General features: G+C 48.2%; 1 protein-coding gene across 1 annotated transcript in view; it reads left to right on the top strand.

Annotated features, from left to right (window-relative positions):
* The first annotated feature begins 533 nt into the window (after positions 1 to 533).
* DENND2A (DENN domain containing 2A) overlaps positions 534 to 17,035 on the top strand; it is a 57,243-nt gene continuing 40,741 nt past the window's right edge. Inside the window, exon 1 of the mRNA XM_063395570.1 lies at positions 534 to 692. The gene's annotated coding sequence lies outside the window, so the exon portion shown is untranslated. The remainder of the gene's footprint in view (positions 693 to 17,035) is intronic.

The raw sequence follows: 17,035 nt of genomic DNA, 5'->3' as shown, positions 1-17,035 counted from the left end.
CCGGGATCATGGAGCCCAGCTCCCGGCCCTGCACCGGGCACCCCAAGAGTCGCACCACGTGCCTGAGAGCGTTGTCCAAACCTTTCCTGAGCTCTGTCAGGCTCGGTGCTGTGACCACGGCCCTGGGGAGCCTGTTCCAGTACCTGACCACCCCCCGGGCGAAGAACCTTTCCCCCATACCCAGTCTCAGATCAGGGGATAGAAATCGCAGGTTTGAAGCACTCCTGGCCAGCTGCTCTCCCGCGATGAGCCTGTGTCCCGATCGGCCGCGGGAAGCCGTGCCAGTGACAGCTACTGGGTTAACAGCAACTCAGGACTTTCTACGTTTCCCCCGAAATCTTTCAGTGTGCAACGAGAACGGCGGCTTTTCACTCAGCTCCGGCTTGCCCTGCTGGCCTCGACGCCGGCACCCGCATCGCTTCCCCCGGGCATCCCCGTTCCCCCGGGCGGGCAGCACAGGACGCTCCGAGCCCGGAGCGAGGGGCGGGCGCGGCTGCCTCGGCGGGGCGGGGCGGGCCGGGCCGGGGCGGGACGGGGCGGCGCTCCCGCCGGAGGGCGGCCGGGGCCGGGGCCGGTGGTGGCGGCGGGGGCGGGCGCGGAGCCCCCAGCCGCGGGTCCGCAGCCGCCAGCCGGGCGCCGCCGCCGTCATGTCGCGACACGGCCCCCCCGCTCCGCTGCCGCCGCCGAGGAAGGTAGGGGGGCGCCGAGGGGACGCGAGCGCGGGAGAGCGCGCAGAGGTGCCGCTGCAAAAAACCTCCCGTTCCCTCTTCCCTTCCGCCCCAAACTGGCTTTTCCTCATCCCGGCTGCAGAGGGGGAAAGTGGGGCCGAATCCCCCGCGCTCCCGGCAGCGCCGCTTTCCCGCCGGGACCGGGGGCTGCTGCTCCTGCCGGGCGCGGGAGGGCCGGGCCCGCTGCCGGAGCGGGGCTCGGCGGGGGAGAGGGGCAGGGGGGCCCGGGGGCCGCTGAGAAGCCGACCCGAGCGGGGCGGGGGCGGAGGAGCGGCGGCAGCCCCGCCACCCAGCACGGGGCCCCTGAGTGAACTCCACTCTGCCTCGGTCTGCAGCACAAAACAGTGGAGGAAACGCTAAACACATTCTTTGGGGGAAGTCCGGGCCCTGCTGGAGCAAACAGCCGGAGTTCTCGGTTCGGCAAAACCCTGAATCCCCCAGTGATACTAGCCGTGCACTTCTCTGCTCTGGACAGCCTGCTTTCCTCTTCCCTTGCCTTCTGCTGGAAGGAACGGCAGCGGCTGTGTGCAGCCTGTGCCTTATCAGGGGGCATTTCTGACTCCCGGTGGTGATCGCTGGGAGCATTCACCTGTCCTGGCGAGAAAAACGCTTTCCTGCCTTCCCGCTCTTGTACCCAGGGATAATGGGCGCTAATGGGTTAGGGATGGAGTTGGTGGAGGGGAAAGTTGTTTGGGGAGGGAACAAGGAAGTTACAGCTGGCTGCTGCCGTGGTCCCAAGGTGTCAAATGCAAGCTGGGACGTAAAACCATGCCAGCTGTGTTTGGGACACCTTCAGAGGTTTTGGCTTTTTGAGTGTCCAGTAAGCATCTTGATGCTTGGTGCTGGAAAAGTGATGGTCGCGGGGGAGTGAGGCTTTCTGACTGCTGGGGTCTGCACTGGAGCCCCCTCACAGGGGCAGGGTCTAAGGGCTGAACCTGGGCCCTTAATTCTGCTCTTTACAAGAACACAGCTTGTTTCCAAGACAGGTCAGCCAGTTGTTCCTGACCCTGAGTTATTCCCAGCCACCTTTACTATTGCCATTTAAGTAGTTTAAGTTTGTTGCTTTTAGAGAAGAGCATCTCCAGCCTGGAACTCAGCTGGAAGGATAAAGAGATGACCAGAGGGATTTGCATGGGGCTTTTATTTGCTCCTCTGAGGGGAGCTGCTGGTGTTGATGGTGGATTAAAAAGCTGTTTTCTGTGTTGGCTGCCACCTTACTGACCGCTGGTTCTTGGTGTGTGGTAGTGAGGTCCAATAATGTGTACTGGCTCTGTTTTCTGAACCACCAAAAAGGGAGCTGTTATTGCCTCCTGGCAGAGGAAAGGAATGCATTTCCTCCACCCTTGTGCTGTGTTCTGAATTGTTGTCATTTGGGGTAGTGTTTATGGGGTTTGGTGCACGTTGGGCTGTTGTTTGGGTTTTCAAAATAATCCAGGCAGCGTTTCAGCCTGTGGAAATGGATCACTGTTATGCTGGGTCAGGCTTGGAAGCAACTGAAAACGCTAAGTATGGAAATGAGAGAAAAGCCACAGGGTTTCCCAGGGTAAGAGAGCGCCTTTTTGAGAAACGGAAGAGAAAGCTCTGAAAACAAAGGGCGCTGGAGTGGCCAGGGATGCAAAAAGCAGAGTAAAGATTTATGGCCCTGCTGGGACCTCTCTCTGCCTGCGTGGGTGAGAAGGTTGTGTGCTGAAGCCTGGCTTGGCCTTCAGCACATCCATGTCCTAGCAGTCCACGCAGAAGATCCTCCCTGCTCAGCAGCTCAGATCCAAGGTATTCCTTGTGGACCACAAGTGCATGTGGAGTGTCCCAAAGTGCTGCTTTGGGTACTGCCCCCAGCTCGCTGCCTTGGGAAAGCTTTTAGGACGTTTTGTCTGCAAAGACAACCTTTGTGTGTGCTTTCTGTTCTCCAGAGACAAGAAGAGCATTTAGATCCTTTGTCAGACAATTGCAATAGTGTCTGACACTACACTTACAAAGGTCTTTCTCCCATGCCTGGTGTATTTGCGTGTTAGAAATATTCATTTTGACAAGGAGGTAATAAATGAAGACCACATAAGCTGTGTTTTTCAGAGATGATCTTAGTCCAGGAGTAGCTTTTCCAACGCGTTATTCTTAATATCAGCCATAACAACTTATTCATATGGATAGGACTTAAAATCTGTATTTTGCTGGGCACTCTGGGAGCACAGGCGCAAACTCAATCCTTCCCCAAATTTAAGAAATTTGCCAATGAAATCGTCACACAACAAAGGCAGTTTCTGAAAGATGGAGAGATGCTGGGCATTTCAGAAGTGTCTGATAAGTGCCGTGTTCTTTTGGATCCCCTGAACGCATCATTCAAAGCAGCTGGTTCTCCCTTCCTTTTGTAACACCTGACATTTATTTCCTGACTGGAACCGCGTGGAAGCTGCTCCTTCCTAAGTGGAGGCCAGACCAAGGGGAGAAAAGGCTATGTAGTGTGCCATCAAGGCCATGAGAGTGGAGAAGAACCTCCCTTAAACTCCTGCTGAAGCTGGTTAATTGTGATGATCTTGGGCCTTCAGAACTGGGGTGTGAGTTGTTTTTTAGCGGAAGGATTTAAGTACTAGTGGCTGCTATGTCTGTTGGCAGGATCCCAAGAGCTGGCTGGAAGAGCCCTCGACTGTGGAAGAAATGCTGAAATAGGACTTTTAATGCACTTGCATAGCAGTTCCTTACAGGCTGAGAAGACTCTCTGGAGGGAAGGAGGGAGTGGGATGGAGCTGGAAAGAAATTGCTTGTTTCATTCAAGTCTGGAGAGTAAATAAGTGACCCTGGCTTTGCTTAGATACAGCTCGAATAACATTTCGTCTGAGGTATCTGTAAGCACTCTTCTACAGCTCAAAGCAGGAAAAGAGACTGTGTTTCCTTTACTGTAGCTCTGAAGTGCAATGGAAAGGGCAATACCACATTGATCTTGATTTTGGGATTTTTTTTTTCTGATCTTCACCTTGGAGATGCTTTATCAGCTCCTGGAAATTGAAACAAAGCTGAAATGTGAAGATGTGCATGGTATTTGGGGGTGGCTTCAGCCCAGGTTTTAGTGAAGATGACGGTATGACTGAACTCCCTTCACTTTGTGAAGGCTGTGCTTTTGAAATGTAGCTTCTGCAGGGGTCCTGGGTGACCTTGAAGTGAGTTCCTAAGACAATCTGGAGTCCCTGGAGCCTCTGAGCTCTACAGGCTGGGATTTCAACTGAGGCCTGTGTCCTTTGGTGGAAGCCCAGCACAGAGCAGGCTGAGGATCAGTTCCTCAATTCAAGGTCTCTCTACATAAAGCACTAAAAGGCATCATCAGTGTCTTACATAAATAAATACATAAGGTCCTACAGGCTGGGCCTATTCAAGGTCTCTCCCAGCCTTTACATGGTTCATCACTCTGTTGGGTCCAGGTGCTCTGTGTCTGTGGGCATGGGACTGATGAGGTGAAAGTGATAATTCCCCAGGCCTTTCCTGATCACAGCAGTGCATACTTACCTGCACCCATGTGAGTTTTCACCAGTTTGTGTCTTTCAGTGAGCTGAAGCTCACTGGGAACTCTTGCTCATGACAGCAAGACACCTTTGGGTCTCTGCCATCATCTGCCAGACAGCTCTGAGCAGCTCTGTGTGTGATTCTAGTCATCCTTGCAGTTTCTCACAGAGCTTGTGCTCTTGGGATAATCCTGGCATGATGGCTGGGGCGATCCTGTGCTGAATCCCCCGGGTTTGTGCTGCTCTGAGGAGAATACTTTGCCTCAACATTGTCTGGGCATAAGTGGGGTCCTGTGTGTGTGCAACAACAACCCCAAAAGGAGGCTCAGGGAATTCTTCCTTGCAAGAAGTTTGAAACACTGTGACTGCTTTCTTTTATAGATAACATGTACTGAGGACATAATTGCTGTCTTTTCTGAAAATAGTACTGTCCCCTGGTTGAGAAGGAAGTCAAGCATTGTTGGAAGGGCAGAGGCTTGAAAGAGTAATGTCCTGCTGGAATGAATGCTGTGGGTGCTGGTATAATCTCCATTCTTTGCTTCAGTGCTTGTTCCCCTCCCCAGGTTAGGGAAACCAGCTGGAGCTGGCATACTTTTACTTTCAAGGATTTAGCAAAGCAGATGCAAGAGTTAGCAGTGATTTAAGGTCAGTTTTTACTGACTAAACCTGTTAGGAGCTAGTAGAGCTTTGAGGCCTTCTTAGAGCAGGATTGTCATCCCAGAGCTGGGGCACTGCCAGTCAGGTTTGCCTGGGGTCTTCTGGTTTTCTTGTTTTAATGGCTGGCACAAACAAGAATTTGGCTTGACTGTTACCTGTTACCTGCACATGCTGTTACACAAGACCTTTGCTGAATGTGAGATGCATCTGTGTCTGCCTTCTAACAGGCAATTCCTTGGCTGGGGTCAGGGCTCAGGCTGCTCACTGCGAGCAGAGGGGCTGAGAGAGGAGATGTTTGCACTGCAGCCAAGCCGCCGTGTCCAGCCCGGGCAGGAGATGCTGGTCCTCAGTCCCCCCGCACTGCAGGCAGCCTCTGGCTCAGCCCTGTGCTCCTGGCTGAGAACTGGCAGTGTTTATGTGATGAAAGGGAGCAGAAGATGGCTTTTCCTGAGCTCTGCCTTTGCCCACTCATGTGCTGGCCCAGGGCCAGGATGGAAACTCTGTCCTCACGAGCGGAGAGAGGGAGATGGGAGGAGCGAGAGATGAAGAGGGGCCCAGAAGCAGAGGGAGTTAAAATAAAAACACCAACTCACAGAGAGAAAAGCCCGTAACAGATGGCCCTGGCCATCCCATGGGCTCTTCATGCAGCTGACTCCGTGTGCAGTGCTGACAAGATCTCATCTAGAAGGGTGAGTAAGGGGCCTGGGCCATTTTGGGATGTGTGATGGAAGATCAGAGTGAAAGGCAAAAGGAAGGAAGCTGGACAGGTCAGCCAGCTGTGGTTCAGCCCTCTCTGTGATGCCTGGAGGGCCTTACTGCTGCTGCTGCTGTGCCATGGTGAGGCAGGTGGTGCCACGTGAGCCATTGCAGGAGCACTGCTTTGTTTTCAGGTGTGGCATCCTTTAACTGTGGCCAGTGTTGCCTCCTCTGTCAAACAGCATTGCTAATGCTGGTGGAGGTTTGTTCCACTGCTCTCATCCCCTCTGGAAGATGTACAGCAGAGAGGTGTTGATGTGAATGGAGCCTAGTGTCAATGTACATTATGCATGACTCCTGGTTCTGCCAGGAGGTGCTGGCAGCTGCATTTTCAGTGCCCATCTCCTCATCAGGCATCATGGTCAGCAATCAGATTGGCTGAACAGGGCAGCGGGTGGGTGCTGACCTTGCCTGGAGAGGCTTTGCCTTGGTGGGATATCTGTGCAGGAGACTGTGCCTGGCAGAAAAGCTGGTCTTGGAGAGGCACTCACAAAAGCTTTGCTCTGAGCTCATTTGAAAATCTGGCCCAGACACTTAAAATGCCAAGAGCTGGTGAGGGTTAGGGGCAGCTTGAGTGGGGAAAGGTGCCACCTCACTTGGAAGTGGTTGAAAGAGTTCTGGGTGAGACCTGCCAGACCCTGAGACTCCTGATCCTACAGACCCCAGAGAGCAGATGGCTCCTGACCAAATTCAGGCACATAGGTTGTGCTTCCAGAAACTTACTGAATCCACTGGAGACACTGTATCAGGGAGCAAGGACTTGCTGTTCTTTGTAACCAGAATAACTTTAAAAGGCTAGATGCTCTGTGTTTTAATTAGTTTTCCCTTTGGGAATAGAAGTGGTGAAGTGTTTCTGCAATCCTGCTGCATTTAAATGTTCTGTACTGTGCCCCTAGTCTGGCAAATCGTTCAGGCAGACGTGTGGGTCACAGTGCTTGCTTCAACCCCCCCATCCCAGTGCTCCGGCTCCCAGTGCAGTGCATCATTCCTGCTCTGGGAAGCTGGGAACTGCAGTTCAGGCTGACTGAAGATTGTGATATGCTTTGAGCAGAGACTTAAAATTAAGCATGTGCTTGGGTGTTTTCGTCGTCACGAGTGGTCTCTCACTCGCCCACTTGTATTCTGTAGGATCATATTATATTAGCAGCGCCCTTGAAGATGGATTTTCTCTTCCTGTCCTGCAAGGCCTCTTGCCAAGCGCTTGCTGATAAGCAGTCCAGGTGAGATGCTGTCACAGGCCTGGTATTTTGGAAGCACTGTGGACAGGCATGCATGTGTGAATGATTAAATCAACCCATCGGGGTGTCATCTGGAGAGGAACAAATGCTGAGCTTGCTTTGCGGGCGGGGGGAGGATGAGATCCCCCTCCAGCCTTTGCTGAAAGCCTTTCCCCTCTGCAGATGTGCAGCTGCTGCAGTTCCCTGCCAAAAGGCGCCGTGGCTTTGGGAGCGGGGAGCGTGCACACATCTGTGTGCAGAGGGGAGCAGCTCAGGGGCTCGGGGCTCCTGCACCAGGGGATTTGTGCTCGTGACAGATAGTGCTGCCTGTCATGGGGGAAATGGCAAATTCCACGGGACACTGAGAGGGCACTCCATAAATATGAGTTTGCTTGCCAGCGTCAGCCAAACACCACCTTTCTGAATTAAAAAGGAAAGAGCTCCCAGAGACTTTTCAGACTATCGGAGTTTTCTCTTTAAAAACATTAAGGCCCCACAGAAGATGTGTGTTTTCTGCATACAGAAATATGATGTGTTTCAGCTGCAAAGGATGCTGTGATCCCAAAGGCTTCACAGGGCTTTTGGTAAGAGTTGAGTCTGGGGTTATCCAGAGCTCAGAGTGGCTTGGTAGCAAAGGGAAATAAATGCCCCTTACTAAAACTGAGAAGGAAGTCTCTGCACCAAAAATCTACATCTGGCCAAAAACAGGCCCTGGACCATCCTCCACAATCTACTGGTCCATGAGAGCTTTTTTCTTGAATTCAGGGACCTTGGGAATAAGTAACTGAGAATGTGGTTTTCCCTGCCTTGACATGCTGGGCTGCATGTACAGCAATCCCTAGTCAAATTCTACAAGACAATTTGTTACTATAAAGAAATGTGTAAGATATTGAGCTTTTTCCAGATGATGTCAGAAGCCCTGATCTATCTGGTTCTTGTTTCTCAGCTTTGTCAAACTCTGAGAGAAGCCTGAGAGGTTTCCTACAGGGAAACAAACACATGGTAACTGTTTTTGCATCAGATTTCTGCTCTGTCCCCTGAGATTACTGTGAGTGACTCCAAGTTGAAGTTTGGCCATGGTGTCACCTCTCACGTAACAGTCCTGTAGTTGTGGTGGTGAAGGATGCTGACAGCTATTGCTGCTTAGTCTGTGCTAACCCTTGCCCCATCTGTATCCTCTGGTTTGCACAGCAGGAAACTTTCCTTATAGAATCATTTAGCTTACTCAAATTCAGTGGGAAACCAAGGGTTTTTCCCCTGTTAAATTCATAAATTCCTCCACTAGTCAAAGACAATTCTAGGTATGTTTCAAGGAAAATTAGGATCACCTCTAAAAGGCACAAATTTCATAAAACATTGTCAGAATTTGATGAGGTGGTTTTTTGGTTGCTTGCGGTTTTTTAGTAGCTTATTCTGACATGTAATATATTGCTTCAGTTCCACTTGCTTAATGTTTGTTTGCATGGGGTAAAATCATTTTTCTCATCCAAAGCAATCTGGAAATATTATCAGAAACAGAAACTTGGTGTTTTAGAGCAGTGAAGGACTTCAGCTGACCAGCAACCACTGCAGGAATACAGATTCTTTCTTTTTCTACCCTTCAAACCAGAGTTCCCAGATATCTAACTGTGTCCCTCTTGCCATTCATATTCAAAGCAGTCTTTCATTAGAATTTTATTATTATTACTATTATTTTATTATTCATAGAATGAACTAGATTAGATTGATTTTGGAAGGGGCTCACAGTGATCATCTTGCCCAGCTGCCTGACCACTTCAGGGCAAAAGTTAAAGCATGTTATTTAGGCCATGGACCAAATGCCTTTTGCACACTGACAGACATGGAGCACTGACCACCTCTCTAGGAAATCTGTTCTGATGTTTGCCCACGCTCTTGGTAGAGAATTGCCTCCAAATGTCCAGTCTGAACCTGCCCTGCTGCAGCTTTGAACCATTCCCATGTGTACCATCCCTGGGTAGCAGGGAGAAGGGCTGAGCTTCTCCCTCTGCACTTCCCCTCCTCAGGAAGCTGTGGAGAGCCATGAGGGGTGTTTTATTTTTACTTCAGGCTCCTGATCAGGATCTACTTTCTGAAAAATCAAGCCTGACCCTGGATTACCCATTGAGTTTGTTTTCTCTCTCCCCTCTCTCTCTCTCCCCTCTCTCTCTCTCCCCTCTCTCTCTCTCCCCTCTCTCTCTCTCCCCTCTCTCTCTCTCCCCTCTCTCTCTCTCCCCTCTCTCTCCCCTCTCTCTCTCCCCTCTCTCTCCCCTCTCTCTCTCTCCCCTCTCTCTCTCCCCTCTCTTTTCCTGGAACCAGGTAATCACCAATCCATTCTTTTTTCCTGACAGACTTCAGCAGTTCAGCTGTTTCATTGTCTCTGTTGCACATGTAACTTTTTCTTTTTCACCATATAAACAATGGGGTGTTTTTCATGTCGAAGATTTTGGTACTATTTGCTGTGAACTCCTTGAATGCAGAATGAAGCAGAAGAATGTGTAATGCACCTTTCCTTAAGCAGTATTTTCACAGAGTCTGCATGGCTTGGTGATACAGTGGTGAAGCCCAGTGTGTGGGTGAGGTTACCCAGAAGGACAGGGGGATGTCACTGTCATTGCTCCAGTCACTTAAGCTGAGCAATGACCTCAGAGTGAGGTTAGGAGGTTCTTGGTGCTTTGGAAGAAATTTCGTGGTATTGGTTTTTCAGTTTCATGACTAAATAAGAAAAAATACAACTAACTACTTGGAGAAAGGTGGCAGGGTAGCCTCATCTATTTTCTTCCCTCCATTTTTCCCTTCAATAAAATAAATAGGAAGGAGAAAAAGCCTGAAGAGTGTTTCAGCTCCTTGTAAAGGGAGGGTTTAACACACACCCCCTCAATTTAGCTAAATTTTGGTTAAGAAATGTCATTTCACAGTAAAGAACCTCACTCTTGTAAGCTTCCTTCAGATTACCTCAAATGTTTTCTTGAAAATTTCTCCCTGTTGGGTTTGGGGTTTTTTGTGGGCATACTGAATTTAGATCAAACTTGGCAATAATTATTTAAGTTAGTCAGAAACCATAAGCAATTTACTAATCCAGCAACACTCAAGCCTGTTTGTGATTCATGCAAATTGAATTGCTGAGACCATGCAGCTGCATTTCAGGTATGTGAGTGCATTTTGACCAGGTAAGTTATTGTCTGGAGCATTTCTGATCAGAAAAGAGAAACAGGCACTTTTACAGTGTGGTTCAGTATTTGTGAGATGCTACTTCAGGAAGACAGAGTATTTTAGAGCACAAATCGCCTCTTGAGAGTATTCTTAGTTTTATATTATATCTGTATTTGCAAACACTTTGCATCTCTAATATTCTTTTTGCTTGGGAAGGTGTATAAGCAACGATAACTTCTTGCTAACCTATTTTCAGGGCTGAAATTTCTCCTGTATCTTACATATCAATTTGATATGAATGCAGTGAACCCACTTAGGCAAGATTTTTATTAAGTAGATGCTATGCAGCCTGAACATTTCAGTTATTACATGCAGAAGAGATGGGAAGAAGAATGCCTACTTGAATGCCAAACATTTTTCTTACCAACCAAGAAGTAAATCAAGTATAGCATTACTTAAGCTCTTCTTGTTCCTCTTCTAATAGAAGAAAATGTTTGGGGAATTTCCCCTAAAGGATCAAGTTTAGGTTTAGTTTTCCAGTTATGTCTGTAGACATTCTCTTTTCAGTAAAGAAAGTACAGTTGTTATCAAATATCCATTGTGTTTAACTGCAGATAACTGAGCATTGGGCAGCTTCTACCTTTGTATAAAGAACATGGTTCTGGTGACGAATATCTATAAAAACATAATCTAAAAGATGGGAGATTTAGATTAAATGTTAGGAGGAATTTCCTTATTGTGAGGCTGGTGAGGCACTGCAACAGGATGCCCTGTCCCTGGATGCTGTGGATGCCCCGTGCCTGGAGATGTTCAAGGCCAGGCTGGAGGGGGCTTTAGGCAGCCTGATCTAGTGAAAGTTGTCCCTGTCCATGGCTGAGGGGTTGGAACCAGATGGTCCTTAGGGTTCCTTCCAACCAAAAGCATTCTGTGATTTAACTGGCCTGTTGATAGAGCATTTAATCTATTGAAAAGGGGCATTTGCTGCAATTGCCATCTTCTACAGAGGGGAAAAATCCAGAGAGCCTCTTTCCTGAGCCAGATCTTCAAAGCTGAGTGTGTAACGCCGATGCCTTTGGGACAGCGGGGATGGGAATTTCACAGAGGAACTTGCAAATCATCAGGGTGTTACACCAGGTGGGTCACTCTAGTGCTGGGCCTCTGCTGTGGGAGACCTCTTGCCCTGCAGAAAACCCTTCTCTTCTTTTAACATCACTTGAGAACCTGTAAAGAGTTGTCCCATCCCATCCAAAGAGGTTTTATGGACTTCAGCAGAGGGGGCTGTGCTTGTTTCTGTCGGTACATCTGTGTTGGGGCTGAGCAGAAATGAGCTGAATGTGGAGGGTGAAATGGAAGCCACACCATAATCACTGCAGTCACCTTCAGTGCAGCTGGGATTTCCCCTTGCATTGGACTGGAAATGGCATCTTTATGAGCATTTAAGATGAAAGGGGATGATGTTTATTGAATAGTTCAGGGGGCAGGGCTTCTGCAAAAGGTTTAACTTCAGAAGGTTCCTACTTTGATATTTTTTCTGGGTCCTGTAAAACGTGCCCTGGTGAAACGCAGTCAGTGCTGGCTGCTTTGTAGTAATGAGCTTTTCCTGTGCACAATAAACAGAGTCAGGGCCCAGTCCAGCACAACATCCCAACATCTTGGGTGGAGTATGCCCTAGTGGCTGCCCTGGAGTACAAAACTTGGATGCACATTCTCTGGCTTGGAAGCTTATGTACAAACAGCTCTGCTTCAGTTGTGAGATAAGGGCTGATGGAGACAATTGTACTCGGGTGCTCTGCTTTTGCTCCATTATCCAGCACTGTGATGTATGTGAAAGAAAGTAAACAATGGAAATTGAAGTCCTTTATGTATGTATTGGCTTTAGCACATCCCTTGGAAGAGAGCAGTGAACAATATGTGCTTGTTTGATAACTCTCCAATTTCTAGGTTTTCTGCTGCAAGAAGCCCAAAGGAACACTTGAGCAAAGGAAAAAACCAAATCCCCCAAATAAATGCTTTCAGTATTTCTCACTTTTGTTTAGTAGTTGGTTGGCTGGTTAGTTTTTAATTTAGTTATGAAGTAACTTTAAGCTTTTCAAAAAAGTGTACCCTGATCTCTCTGAAAGTGTAGTGAACTTGGGAAGAAAATATTTTTTAATAGTGAAAATTTACAGCACTCATCACTATTTGCCAAGGCAGCATTATTGGTGGATTCATGGCCTCCCTAATAGCTTCCATGGAGATGTTGAAGTTTTTTAGGCACTGCAGAATGACTAGGGACAAACGACAGTGGAAATGTATTAGGGATAGCATAATTATATATCTTGTTTTGGCAGCTGTTTTTTTACTGTTTCCTTGCTGATCAGTTGGAGGAAGGCAAAAAAGTATCACTTAGGGAGGAAAACGTCTAGTAATACTGTTTTGAAAGGGATTTCTTGTTGTTATTTTCCACAGAGAAAATTAGAGTGCTTACTTTCACAGTAATTAATGATCTGTTATCATAGGATCATCCAGGTTTGGAGGGATTACGGGAGGCTTTACTCCACCCTCCTTCTCAAATAGGTTCAGGTCTGAGCTCAGACCAGATTGCTCAGGGCTTTGGCTGGGTCTTGAAAACCTCCAGTGATGGAGGCAGCAGGGCTGTTCCAGAGCTCTGTTTTATTCATGGTGAAAAGAGCTCTTTTATCCTCATAGTGAAAAAAGCCTTTTCCTTATATCAAGTCTCTATGTTCCCTCTCACCTTGTCTCTCATCCCACCAAGAGAGAAACAGCCAAGGAATTTGCTTCAGGTTCACTGTGCTACACCAATGGTTTTATTTTTATGAGGCAAAAAATGATTAAAAAGTCACAACAGAATGTGGAAACCTGTGTCATGTCTCTGAAAGGGACCAGGCACACAGGTGTCAGTTCAGATCTGACCTGGACACGCTTACATTTATAGCATCACTGTGTCAGTCTGTCCTCCAGGCTGCCAGATGTGAGGAAGCTCTATAGACATATGGGGATTAATTATTTCTTCTGCAAGTTCCCTTTTCAGGACTGTGATGTGTTATTTGAGACATCTCCCACATTAGCCAGCTCTACCAGCTCTGTGGAGCTGGATCTGGCGCCTGGTGAGCAGCAGAGTTTGCGTAGGCGCAGGAGGTGCAGAGAAATGTGCTCTTGATTTTCCCAGCCATACCTAGACCTGTCTCCTGTTGCAGTCAGCGAAAAAGGAATGTGTGCTTACAATTCTTTGAAAATGTTAGCTGCTTCTACGGTCACGAAATCATTTAGTTTGGCAGAGACCTCCAAGATCATGGAGTCCCACCACTAACCAAAAGCTGCCAAGTCCGCCACCACACCATGTCCCTGAGAGCCACATGAGTACAATGTGGAGCTAATCCACTCAAAGCTGGGACTTACTGGGGAGTTAAAACAGCGAGGTGGAATTGCAAGTATAAGTGCAAGCCTAGTAGGAATGTTTGTTTAAAAAAAAATCTGATCCTCGGTTGTGAAAATGGGTCTTTAAACTTCAAAGTCATGCAGTCACTTTTGAAAATTTTGCCCTTCTCTGTTTTATTTCTTTCCTTCCCTGGGGCTTTTCTACCACAAAAAGTGGCAGAAGAATGTGCCACCAAGCCATCATGATGTTTTGCCAGCATTTTTGCTTTGACAGGACTGGGAGATCAGATCTTTTCTCCCCTCTTACAGAGTTTTATGCTCAGGAGCCGTACTGAAGCCCTGGGGCAGAATGCACGGATGGTCACCTCAAGAGCCACGCTCCTCATGCTCTGCCCTTTGCTGAGCTTCTGCTGGGGAGCCTTGTAAGAGCCAAGGGTCGTTCCCCGCCTTGTTTCGTGCTCAGATTGCCAAATTCCTGGTTATGGAGGGGGTGTGGGCGGTGCAGTGATGTGAGTTGGTTTTCTCTTGTGTGGTTTCTCGTCCGGGCTGCGGGTGCCGGTGCAGCCTTGCGCTGGTTTCCCGGGCCACTGCCCTCGCAGCCCAGCTCTCAGATGCGAGAAAGCATCAGACCGCATGCGAGAGGGTGGAGGAGGAAGAGCAGCCTTTCCCTAGGATTTGGGGGTTTTGGTAGGGCTTTTTTCCCCGCTTTTATTGGCCGTGAGTGCAATGACCGCTTAACCACAGGGAGCGGGCTGGCTCCCTCCCCCACGCTTCCTCTCCCTGGCGAGGCGAAGTCGCTCAGATTTCCTCCCAGCACGGGCGGATGGCGGCTCCCAGCTACATTCCTCTCAATACAAAAGGAAAGGAAAAACTGCTCTCCGCACGGGCAGATGGCCGAGTGTTTCCTGGCAGCTCCGCTCCGCTGTCCTTTTTCCCATTGTCCTGACACAAACACACGCACACATGCACGCACACACCCACCGAGAGCAGCTCTCCTCCTGGAAAAATAAATAAATGCGAGCCCTCTCTGCGGAGGTTTATTCCTCCTTGGAGCTGGGTGAGCTTCCTCCTGGCGGTGGCCAAAGCTTGGGCAGCTCACGTGTGCTGCTCGGGAGGGCTGAGCGAGGGGTGATGGGCTGGGCTGTGGCTGGAAGATTTCCATAAAGAATAAGGTCTGCAGTGAACAGATCCTGCCTTTGTGATGGCCAAGATACGGGGGAGAGGGAGGGTGGGAGCAAAGACGAGGTTGAAGGAGGCAGAGGGAAGCGGGGTCTCCTGAACCAAAAAGCAATCTGGGGGTGACTTTTTGCTTGCGCTCAGAAGGTGATGCTTGATAGAGACAGGCTGTAGTGGAAGGTCGTGGACTTGCAGTGGGTACAGGAAGGTCTCATGGAGCATGCAGACGGTGCCCCAAGGTTGTGGTGATGGACACTGCAGGAAGCTGTGCCTAAATCTGCATCAGGAGGGACAAGAGTCAGCATCCTGCAGGGTGAAGGCCACCGAAGGAGAGATTTGCTGAGGCTCCATTTGTCTCTCTGATGATAACTTATTTTGGAAGAAGTCGAGGTTCTTCATTTTAATGCTCTCATTTCCTTTCTGAATGTGAGACAATTTGTCTTCCTGCCAGGAAACTCTTTGCAGAGTTGCTCCTCGAAGGGACCTCTTTGGGTCCCATTTATGTTAGAATAGCAGAGATTATCTCACCACATCAAAAATGAATTCCAGTGTGGTTCATGAGCTGAACACTATTTTTTAGTGACAGGTTGTTTCCTATGCTGTCAAATGTTTGGGTTTCTTATAAGCATAATAACTCTGAATTCTTTCCAGTTCTTTTACACTATAAGTGATTTACTCATGTAGTAGGACTGGTATGTTTGCAACACAGCACTGTATTAGAGGAAGGAAAAGCACATCAGCTAGCTGCACTGGTAGAAATGAGTATTGGCCAATTTTTTTTTACTTTGTTGGCACCTTAAGCCAGTTTCACTTCATCTGCTGGAATCCTGTTTCTCCATGTGGCTGATAAACAATTCTGCTGGCAGAAGCGTGTTTCTATGAATCTGATCCATATTTCTTTTGTTTTATTCTGTATTCACCACAGTCGTCTTCTCTGTGGGCAGTTTCAAAGCCAAACAAACCAGGTATGGATCACCATCTCCACTGATGTAATCTGCAGGCAAGGATACACCACCAGTGTCTTCTGTAGCCTTAACTTCAAGTGACTGAATTTTCATTTATTAGGCTGCAAAGCCAAAGCAAATATTATCACCCCTTCAAAGGGGATGAGCAACCTCACTGTGAGCACCCATACGCTCACACAAGACCTTAAACACAGGGAGATGATCTAGTAATGCCAGGAACTGTCCCAGAAGGGTTGTCCTCTACTACTGCCCTCACTTCCCAGGGTCTTGGTTTCCTCATCTGAAATTACAGTTTTTTTCCAATCATTTTTTCATTACTTCCTTGTAGAAAGCATAGCCCGAAACACATAATTCCATTAAGCATTGCAATCATTCTAGCAGCCAGATTGGAAAATACTGAATCATTCTCTTGCTTTCCATGTGCATTTTTTCTTACTATTTGCTAACCTACCTGCAGGAGTTCAGGCTCATCATGTCTCTAAGCAGTCATACAAACCATACTTGGCACCAGGATGAAAAGCAGTGTTTACTTTCTATGCGTGCAGGACTAAATCTGTGACTGGGGCAGTGAATTAAAGAAAGAGTGTTTCTGTTTGGTTTTTTTTGACAGGGACATGGAGCATCCCACTGGTAACCCTGCAAATGCTGTGTTTTTCAGCTGAGGGTGTGCCTGCCTGAAGGAAACTGAAGAAATGTAGAATACCCTTTGAGTTGGTTTTTTTTTTCTGTTTGTTATGTGTTTAGAGGGAGGAACAAAGAGAAAATAAGACAATGGGAAATGTGGGACAAGCTCAATAATAGTGAGTGCAACGAGCCCCACCTTTAACAGAAGACAATTCATATCGTGAGACCCTGTTTTTGATTACTGTCTTCAGGTCAAGATTTTATTTTTTTTCAGTCTGCACTTTTCCATGCTGAGCATTGCCTCTGGCTGAATTACTTTTGAAAGCCTTCAGCCAAAATGGTTCAGCTGTTTCAGTGTGAAGCCCGGGGAGAAAATTGTTGCTGCTTCCCCTGTGTTTGAAAAGAAAATCAGGCTTTTCTTTTGCTAAAACTTAACTTGTGCTTTGAAGCAGAAGTGCTGTTTGTATCAGGAATTTGTCCTTTGCCATTCCTGAGTCATCTCTACGCTAACTTTTCCAGGGCCCTGTGGGAAGAAAGTTTCAGCTGGCACATGGTCAGCAGAGTTTTTTAGAGCTACCTTGTTCCCAGATGTGCTGTCCTTCCAGCTCCCCCTGTCAGGCAGGTCATGCTGGTGATTTCCCTGTGGAGTTTCACCTACAACCTTCAGCAAGTGGCTGGTGGAGGGAAGTAATGGACAAGAGGTGAGAGTAGTTTCTCAAGGGTCCATCTGCTTTAGTACAGAATAAGGATGGTCTCAGGATGAAATTGAGACCTGGGGTGACCCCCTAATACTGCCCACAGCAGGTCCTGGCTCCCTCTTCTCACTGCTGAGGGTTAACTTCTTTACAAGCAGAATCTTGTTGCCAGCCCTGGCAAGGGGGATTGGAATTCAG

The sequence above is a fragment of the Prinia subflava genome, chromosome 4, assembly GCF_021018805.1.
Source record: "Prinia subflava isolate CZ2003 ecotype Zambia chromosome 4, Cam_Psub_1.2, whole genome shotgun sequence".
In the NCBI taxonomy this organism is placed as follows: domain Eukaryota; kingdom Metazoa; phylum Chordata; class Aves; order Passeriformes; family Cisticolidae; genus Prinia; species Prinia subflava.
Note: the sequence above shows the minus strand (reverse complement) of the source record. Positions and strands in the feature narration are given on the sequence as shown.